The 8,759-nt window shown below is 36.8% G+C and overlaps 1 pseudogene; it reads left to right on the top strand.

Moving 5' to 3' along the window:
• Positions 1-6,959: 6,959 nt before the first annotated feature.
• On the top strand, positions 6,960-8,466 carry LOC103745241 (annotated as a pseudogene).
• Positions 8,467-8,759: the final 293 nt, after the last annotated feature.

Raw genomic sequence — 8,759 nt, 5'->3', positions numbered from 1 at the left:
CAATATTTATGGTCTCAATTCCCATTCAACAAAGACACCAACTAACTGATTGGAGTAGAAAACAGGATTCATTAATTTTTTGCCTCCAAGAAAAATATCTCACTATACATGATAGACATAATATTAGTGTACAAGGATGGAAGAGGTATTGCAAGCAAATGTAACTGAGAAATAAGCAGGAGTAGCTCTTTTAGTAGCTGCCAAAATAGACTTCAAACTAAAACTAGTTAGAAGAGGAAAGGTCACTTTACAATCATTAAAGGAAAAGTACACCAAGAGGAATCACAATCCTAAATATATGTGCACTAAACACATGGGCTACCAATTTTGTAGAAAAGAAAATCTTTTAGATCTAAAACCACATATTGAGTCCAACACAGTGATAGCAGATGACTTCAATACTTCACCAACACCAATATATGGGTCGTCCGGACAAAAGGTAAATAGAGAAACTGCAGAGTTAAATGACACCATAAATAAAATGTACCTAGCACACATTTACAGAACATTTCTCCCAAATGTAAAAGATAACATGTTTTTCTCAGCAACTCATGTAACTTTTCCCCAATTTACCACATATTAGAACACAAAACAAGTCTCCACAAATTTATGAAAACTGAAATATCATCCTGTATTCTGTCTGTCCATGGAATAAGATTAGATATCAACAATAGAAAAGGTATGCAAATTCATGGAAACTGAAAAAAATGCAGTACTGAATAAGAATTGGATTAAGGTAGAAAACAAGAAGGAAATTTAAAAATTCATAAAACTTTATGAAAACATAAACATGACACACCAAAATCTATGGGACATAATAAAGGCAGTCCTAAGAGGAAAATTTATAGCACTAAGTGCCTATATCAGAAAATTAGAGACATTTCTTATGAATAACTTAATGATGTACCTGAAGTCCTCAAAAAACCAAGAATAAATGACACCTAAAAAGAGAAGATGGGGAGATAATTGAAATAAAAAATGAAGTCAATTAAATAGAAATGAAGAAAATTATATAATCAATGAAAGGAAGAGTTGGGTCTTGAAAGATTAACAAGTTTGACATACCTTTAGCTAAATGAACCAAAAGAAATAGAGGATATAAATTAGAAAACTCAGAGATGTAAAGGCAAACATTACAATAAACCTGAAGAAATCCAGAAAGTCATAAGGATATAGATTTAAAAAATTTACATTATACTGTACTCAAAATATAATAAAAATGGATAAATTCCTAGATATTTATGTCTTACCAAAATTAAATCAAAATGATAAATATTTTAAAAACCAATGAAATAGTTGCAGTAATTAAAAATCTCTCAACTAAAAGAAAAAGCCTAGGACCAGATGGACTCAGCATAGAATTTTATGAAATACTTCAAAGAATTAATACCAATATTCTTAAAATTATTCCATCAAATAGAAAATAAAGTACATTCCCAAGCAATTTCCATGAAACCAGTATTACTCTGAAACCACACCTGACAAAACCCCAATGAAAATAATATTATAGGGGCTGGATAGATGGTTCAGTGGTTAAGAACTCTAGTTGTTCTGGCAGAAGACCCAGGTTTGAATCCCAGCACCCACATGGCAGCTAACAACTGTCATTCCAGTCTCAGGGGAGCCAACAGCCTCTTCTGACCTCCACAAGCATTGCACGACACGGGTGCACTTACCTACATGCAGGCAATACACGCATACACATAAAATAAAAATAAAGTTAAAAAATAATATTATAGCCCAATCTCTCATAAACATAGATGTAAAAATTCTCATTAAAGTGAAATTTATTTGCAAGAAAACATCAAAAAGGTTTTGTACTATGATGATGTCGGGTTGATCCTAGAGATGCGAAGATGTTTAAACACATGTAAATCAATAAATGTAATCCACCACAAAACAGAATCATGGACAGAAACCACATGTTTATCTCATTAGATGCAGAAAAACCATTTGACAAAATCCAACAGCATTCATTTTGATAAAAATCATGGAGAATCTAGGGATCACCATACTAAAGGCAATATACTGCAAGCCCACAGATATTATAATATTCAACTGAGAAAACACAAACTTTCCCATTAAAGTCAGGATTGACTCTCTCCATTCTGTTCAATACAGTACTTAAAAGTCTTAGTTTGACTAATAAAACAGATGACCAGATAAAGAGGATCCAAATTTGAATGGAAGAATTAAAAGCATTCTTATTTGCAGAGGATATGATTCTATATATAAAAGGCCTAAAGATTCCACCAGAAAAATCCTAGAGCTGATAAACCCATTCATCAAAGTAGCAGGATATAAAATTAACACCTGTAATTCAGTAGCCTTTATATAACAAACATCCTAGAAATCAGGAAAGCAATATCACTCATAATAGCTCCCCAAAACTTAAAGTATATAGGAAAAAGATCTAACCAAGGAATAAAGAACTTGTATAATAAAAAATTTTAATACTTTGAAGAAAGATAAAAAAATAATAACAGAAGACAGAAAGACTTCCCATGTTCACAGATTTGTGGAATTAATATTGTGGAAATTGGCCATCATCCCAAAAGCAATCTACAGATTTAATGCAATGCATACTGAAATTCCAACACAATTCTTCACAGAAATTGCAAAAAAGAAAAAAATCTCAAATTTCATTTGGAAACACATAAAAACTATTTAGGCAAAGCCCTACTGAAAAACAAATGCTGAAGGCATCACCATTCCTGATCTCAAATTATATTATACAGCTAGAATAATAAAATCAGCATTGTACAGGACTAAAATCAGACACACTGATCAATGGAATATCAATGTGAAAGAAAGCAGATTTAAATCCATGCACATCCAGTCAACAGATTTCTGACAAATAGGGAGAGAAACACACATTGGAAAATGAGAGCATTTCCAACAAGTGGTCTTGGTCATACCTGAAGTTATCAGGTCAAACCTGTATTTACACGTAGATGAAAGAATCTAGATCCTTATCTCTCACCCTGAACAAACCTCAACTCCAACTCAACTCCAAATGGATCAAGAACTTCATCATGAGACCTGATACCTTGAATCTGATAAAGGAGAAACTAAGGAATATATTGGAACTTATAGGCACAAGAAAGGGCTTTTTGAACAGGACCCCAATAGTGAGGGCAAGGACTTCAATAACTGATGAATGGAATCTTATGAAATTAAAAACCTTCTGTATTTCAAAAGATGCCATCATTTGAGTGAAGAGGCAACCTACAGAATGGGAAAAATAATCTTTACCAGCTATACATCTGACAGATGGCTAGTAGTCTAGTATATACAAAGAAGTAAAAAGAAAGTAAACATCAAAACAAACAGGCAAACCAATTAGAACTTTGGACAAAGAGCTGAACAGAGATTCTTTTCCAAAGATGAAATTAAAATGAGTGATTAATATTTTTAAAATGTTCAACATCTTTAGCCATCAGGGTAATGCAAATTAAAACCACTTTAAATCTCATCTTACCACAGGTGGAATTGATCAGATATAAAACACAACGACAAATGCTGGCAAGGATTTGGAGAAAGAGAAACTTTTATCCACTGCTGGTGGGAATGCAAACTATTGCAGCTATTATGGAAAAATCAGCATGGAGATTTTTCTAAAAAGCTAGATAGATCTACCCTATGACCCAGCTGTGTTACTCTTGGGCATATACCCAAAGAACTCTATATCCTATTTTAGAGATAACTGTTCTTTAATGCTCATTGCTGTTCTATTCATAATAGCTTGGACATGGAAACAAATTAGATGTTCATCAACTGAGGAATGGATAATGAAAATATGGTATATTTACACAATGGGATACTGTTCAGCTATTTAAAAATGAAATCATGTGATGAATTTCAGTGGATAGACCTGGAAACAATCATCCTGAGTGAGATAACCTAGACCCAGAAAGACAAAGTGGATGTGAGCTTTGAATCCTTAGATATACATGTTTTAATGGGAAAATCCATAAGGGTCAGGAAATCAGTAAACAGTCATAAGTGGAGGCAGCATCAGTTGAGAGATAGAATTTACTGCTAAAAAGTGGAATAATGGTGTAAGAAGGGTTAAATGGAGTGGAATGGGAGGGCAGGGTAGAAGAGTGAGTATAGAGAGGCAAAAATAACATTAAATATCTACAGAAAGATTCAAATAGGAACTTAACACTATAAAATTCTTCATAAGAAGAAACAACCCGAATGGGGGATAGTAGGAACAGATGTTACCTGAGAGCAGTGGAAAAAGTGGGAGTAACTGGCAGGGAGAGAGGAGGAGGGGACATGCAACGGACCATGGTGTAGGGAGGGAAGAAAGGAGAGGAAAGATGGCAGGAGCTGGGAGGTATTGGGGAAAGGGTGGGGATAATGGGGGCACTGTGACTAGGGAGGGAGGGAGCAGGGAAGCCAGATGGGAGAAAAGAATGGAGATGAGTCAATCTCCGGGGCGCAGGAAACCTAGAGGGAAAAGTGATGCCATAGAAACCCTATGAGAAATGTACATAGAGTGTCTGAACATTAATGTATATGTATATCTAGGAGCTGCTTGGCAAGGATAACAGCGCCAGACAGAAGAGACCTCCCTTAGAGTGCCAAGCATGCCATAAAGCATTCATCAAAGAAGCTTCTTTTTGCAACAGATGGAGGCTACTGCAGAGTTGCACATCTGGTCAGGAACAGAGAACATACACCTGAGAGATGCCCAGTACTAGGTGACACATCTGCAATCAAAACTCTACAACTAAGGCTCATGGAACATAGCAGAACAAGTAGTATAGAGAGGGCTAATGCATCTCACCTCTCACCAGTGAGGCTTCCATGTACAGCAGAGTGTGATACACAATACACACAGAAGGCCAAACTGGCCAAGTTTTGGAGAATAAGAGACTGTAGAGTGTAGGATGGGACTCCTATATGGAAACTCACCCACTCACAGCTCAGGGAACATCATGGAAGTAGAGGCAGAAAGATTGTAAGAGCAAGGGCTGGTTCATGAACACAGGGAAGTGGAGGTTATCAGGCCACTGGAGGTTTGCTCATGTGAGCCTGTGGCAGTGATAGCATTGAGTGTGGGACCCATGTCAGATCAATTAAACAAGGACCCAAAGGGGAAGTGAGAAATAGGTAGCAGGCCATATGTGAGTTTATGTTCAAAGAAAACCCAAAGAAGACTTTTACAACAGAAGTGAATTCAGAAAAATTTTGTCGCATTATGTGAACAATTTCTGCTTAGTCCTCACTATATACAAATGACAACACTCTCACTGAGCACAGATATTACCTTAAATACAGAAATTTCAACATGCTTTAATGAAATCTAATAGTTCCCTTATCTTTATTTTCCCTCAGTAAGAACTATGATACAATTCTAAATCTCTCTCAATTTTATACTAACAGTACTTAAACTTTCACAGTTCTACTCATTCATTCCCAGTTGTGACACATATTTGTCCCTTGACAAATGAGAAATTTGTAGTTCAGTTTCACATTTCAGTGTCCAAAGTAACTTTTCTCTAAGCTGTTTCTCAAATATAATGTGCAAATTTGAACCATGATGCTCAATAGCTTTCTTTTGTTTGTATGTTGTATGTGTATTTACATATGTGTGCATTTTATCAACTGCACTGTTTCATTAATCCTTTAATACTATTCTTCTACAATAATTGATATGACTCAATGTTGTAAATGTAAGATAAGGTATTTTACATTTGTGTAAATGGTGCCAAATATTTTACTTACTGGTTTTGGTGACAGGGAGAACTTATTGCAGGTGACTGACTTTAAGAACAGAAGCTGCCTTAGATGCTCTGTAGGGAAATGATGACTCTTGTACAGCCCAGAAAGATGGTTGTGTAACACAAAATGATTTATCTTTTTATACTGGCATCAAGAAGCTCTAATTCCATTTTCAGATAAAATAAGTCTTCAAGTTATTATATCCAATATAAACATCCATCTGTGATATTTTATATATAAATTATTATACTGAAAAGAACTGGAATTAAGATTTCAACTTGCTAGAACTGAATCTCATTTCTTTGAAATACAGTAGGAACAGTAATTCAAGGAAATGAGATTCATCTTCACATAGAGGCAAAGCACTTGGATGTCAGAGAACTTGGCTGCCTATGGAATGGCAAAGATGGCCAGATAGGTGAAGAGTATTAAAGGAAGGCATGAATTCTCACAGATATGATTTTCTTTTATTCTCTGACACTAAAAATATTCTCAAGTGATTCAATGTGAGGCTTTGTTTTCTAGCTACACAGCATTGACATTTCCTTCACTGATTTTAAGTAATAATTTCTTTTAAAATATTTTATTATTTTTATATTATTTAATGTGTACATTAAATAATTGCATTGCCTACATGTATGCAAGTGCAAGGCCAGTGGTGATCCGAAGAGGGCATTGGATCCCCTGGAACTAGAGTTGCGGACAGTTTTTAGCTGCCATGTGGGTGCTAGGAATCAAACTTGATTCCTCTGCAAGAGTAGTCAGTGCTCTTAAATGATGAGCCATCTCTCCAGCCCCTTAAGTAACAATTTCTTAAAATTTCAAAATTTCTGTACTTGTTTGTTTGGCATTATTAAGTGCATTAAGAGGCACATCTTGTATGTTTAAACTAAACATTTCCATGTGATATTGCATCTGGAATTTGTTTTAAATTCAACTGCTTTCCTATTTATATTATTGACTTATTCGTTTTTATTTTATGTATATGTGTGTTATGCCTGCATGTATGTAAGTGCACCCATGTCATGCAGTGATCCTGGAGGAGAGAAGAGGGCATTAGATTCCCTAGAACTGGAGTTAAGGATGGTCGTTAGCCCCTATGTGGGTGCTGGGATTTGAATCTGGGTCCTCTGAAAGTGTAGCCAGTGCACTTAACTGCCAAACCATCTCTCCAGTGTCTGCATACCTATTTTTAAGGGCTATAATTTTTGGTAGGAACCATAATGGTATTTGTTGGAGAGAGGAAGTAAACACATTTCACTTTCGCTTCTCATTTCATGGGTACTTCTTGGTACAGAGAACTGTAAGTGGATACCCTGTATCAGGTGACTTCTTAAGTTTGTCATATCAGTGTAATAGTCCTGGGATCAGCTGGGCAGGCCCTTAATGATTGTTAGTGTTGTGAGTATTCTTGCCTTCATGAAACTTGGACACAGAATGAGGGACATAAATTTGGAGTGCTCATTGAGACCTCAGAACAAACCTCTGCTCACCATCAGCAGAAAAATTCGAGATTTCCAGTTTATTTTATGTAATTTATACTAAACTGTATTTCTGTACTATAAAATTGAAATATATTGAAGAAATTTTTTCTTTCCTTTTACTGTATTGTTTGAATCCAGCCAAAAGAGATACTAGATACCTTCATGTTAACCCTAATGTTTCATGTGACCAGAATTTTTGAATGGGATGACACTAACGATAAGAAAGCAGCTTTTCAATTTTGAATTTATGTTTACCGAAATTGAATTGGAACACAAAAATGAAATATTGTCAACTCCTCATGAGTCAAAACACATAGTGAGAAATGAAAGCTTTAATTGCATAAAAAATCAGCAAAACATTTAAACTAGAGCCAGTCTTGTGGAGGCCTACAACTGGGGTCAGAAAGATGGCATCTGGAAGCCAAGCCTGGTGATCCTAAGGGGTAATCCTGCAGTCACGTTTGTGAAGAGGTCCCACTAGATAACAAGTTTGCTGTGGGGAGTGAAGCCCAGCTCATTTCTGTCTGTTACTTCGAGTCTAAAAATGACTGGAAGGCAAGCAGGCACATTTAAAAGCTCCAAGCACCTCAGCTTAGACTGGCATGCCAACAATGTTTTGCTGGCTGCAGGTTCTTGGGATTTCAAACGCAGACTGTTCTCTTCCTACATGAAAGGGGTGGATAAGAAGCCGGCCAGCAACCCCTGGAACAGCAAAATGTCCTTTCCTCTGCTGATGTATGAGTTTGGGGGCAGCAGTACTGGAGGCTGGGTGCATGGAGTTAGCTTCTCCACCAGTGGGAACGCCTGGCCTAGGTCAGCCATGACAGCACCCTGATGGTTGCTGAAGCTTCAAGGTGCATGCAGGTTTCAACTCTGAAAACTGAGTCCTGCCATTCCTGAGTGTGTCATTTGTCTCAGAGAACAGCATCGCTACTGTGTGACCACAACTGCTACGCAAATACTCTTTAACTACGGCTCTGGCTGCTTAACCTTTATCTCCAAGCTGGATAGATTTTCCAAAAAAGAGCATTCAGCGCAACCAATCCCCAAAGAGCACTTCCTCAACAAGGGCAAGAGGACCACGACCAGGACAGAGATGCTGCTTCAGAACAGTGTCACTCAAGTGTCTATTTAGAAGGTGGACATGCAAGATTGTCCAAATTTTGCACTACTGGCATTGATGGAGCATGATACTTGGGATTTCAAGACCCTAGAGTCCTGGGTCCAGGGCTTCTGGAGAATGTGAGGAATCAACCACAACCATCCAGCTTGAGGAGTCGGCAGACCATGGCTCTGCCTACACGACAAGCACTGTTCCCCAGATCAACAGAGTGCCTGTTCATTTGGGTATTGTTGGTGAGAGTGTTGGTTTTAAAGGCAGAAGTGGTTTGTTTTCTGTTTTGTTTTTTTCCTTTTGTTTTAATTTTGCTATTTCACCCCATTTCCACTGCTTGTCTTTAAGTACTTATGGAGAATTGTTAGATTAACTTACAGGAAAGGGTGAGGGGCATGGTAGGTTGTCTGCTAGAAATTTGAAAA

The sequence above is a fragment of the Nannospalax galili genome, unplaced genomic scaffold, assembly GCF_000622305.1.
Source record: "Nannospalax galili isolate Female #2095 unplaced genomic scaffold, S.galili_v1.0 scaffold461, whole genome shotgun sequence".
NCBI lineage: Eukaryota > Metazoa > Chordata > Mammalia > Rodentia > Spalacidae > Nannospalax > Nannospalax galili.
The sequence above is the reverse complement of the archived record's forward strand: the minus strand, read 5'-3'. Positions and strand labels throughout refer to the sequence as shown.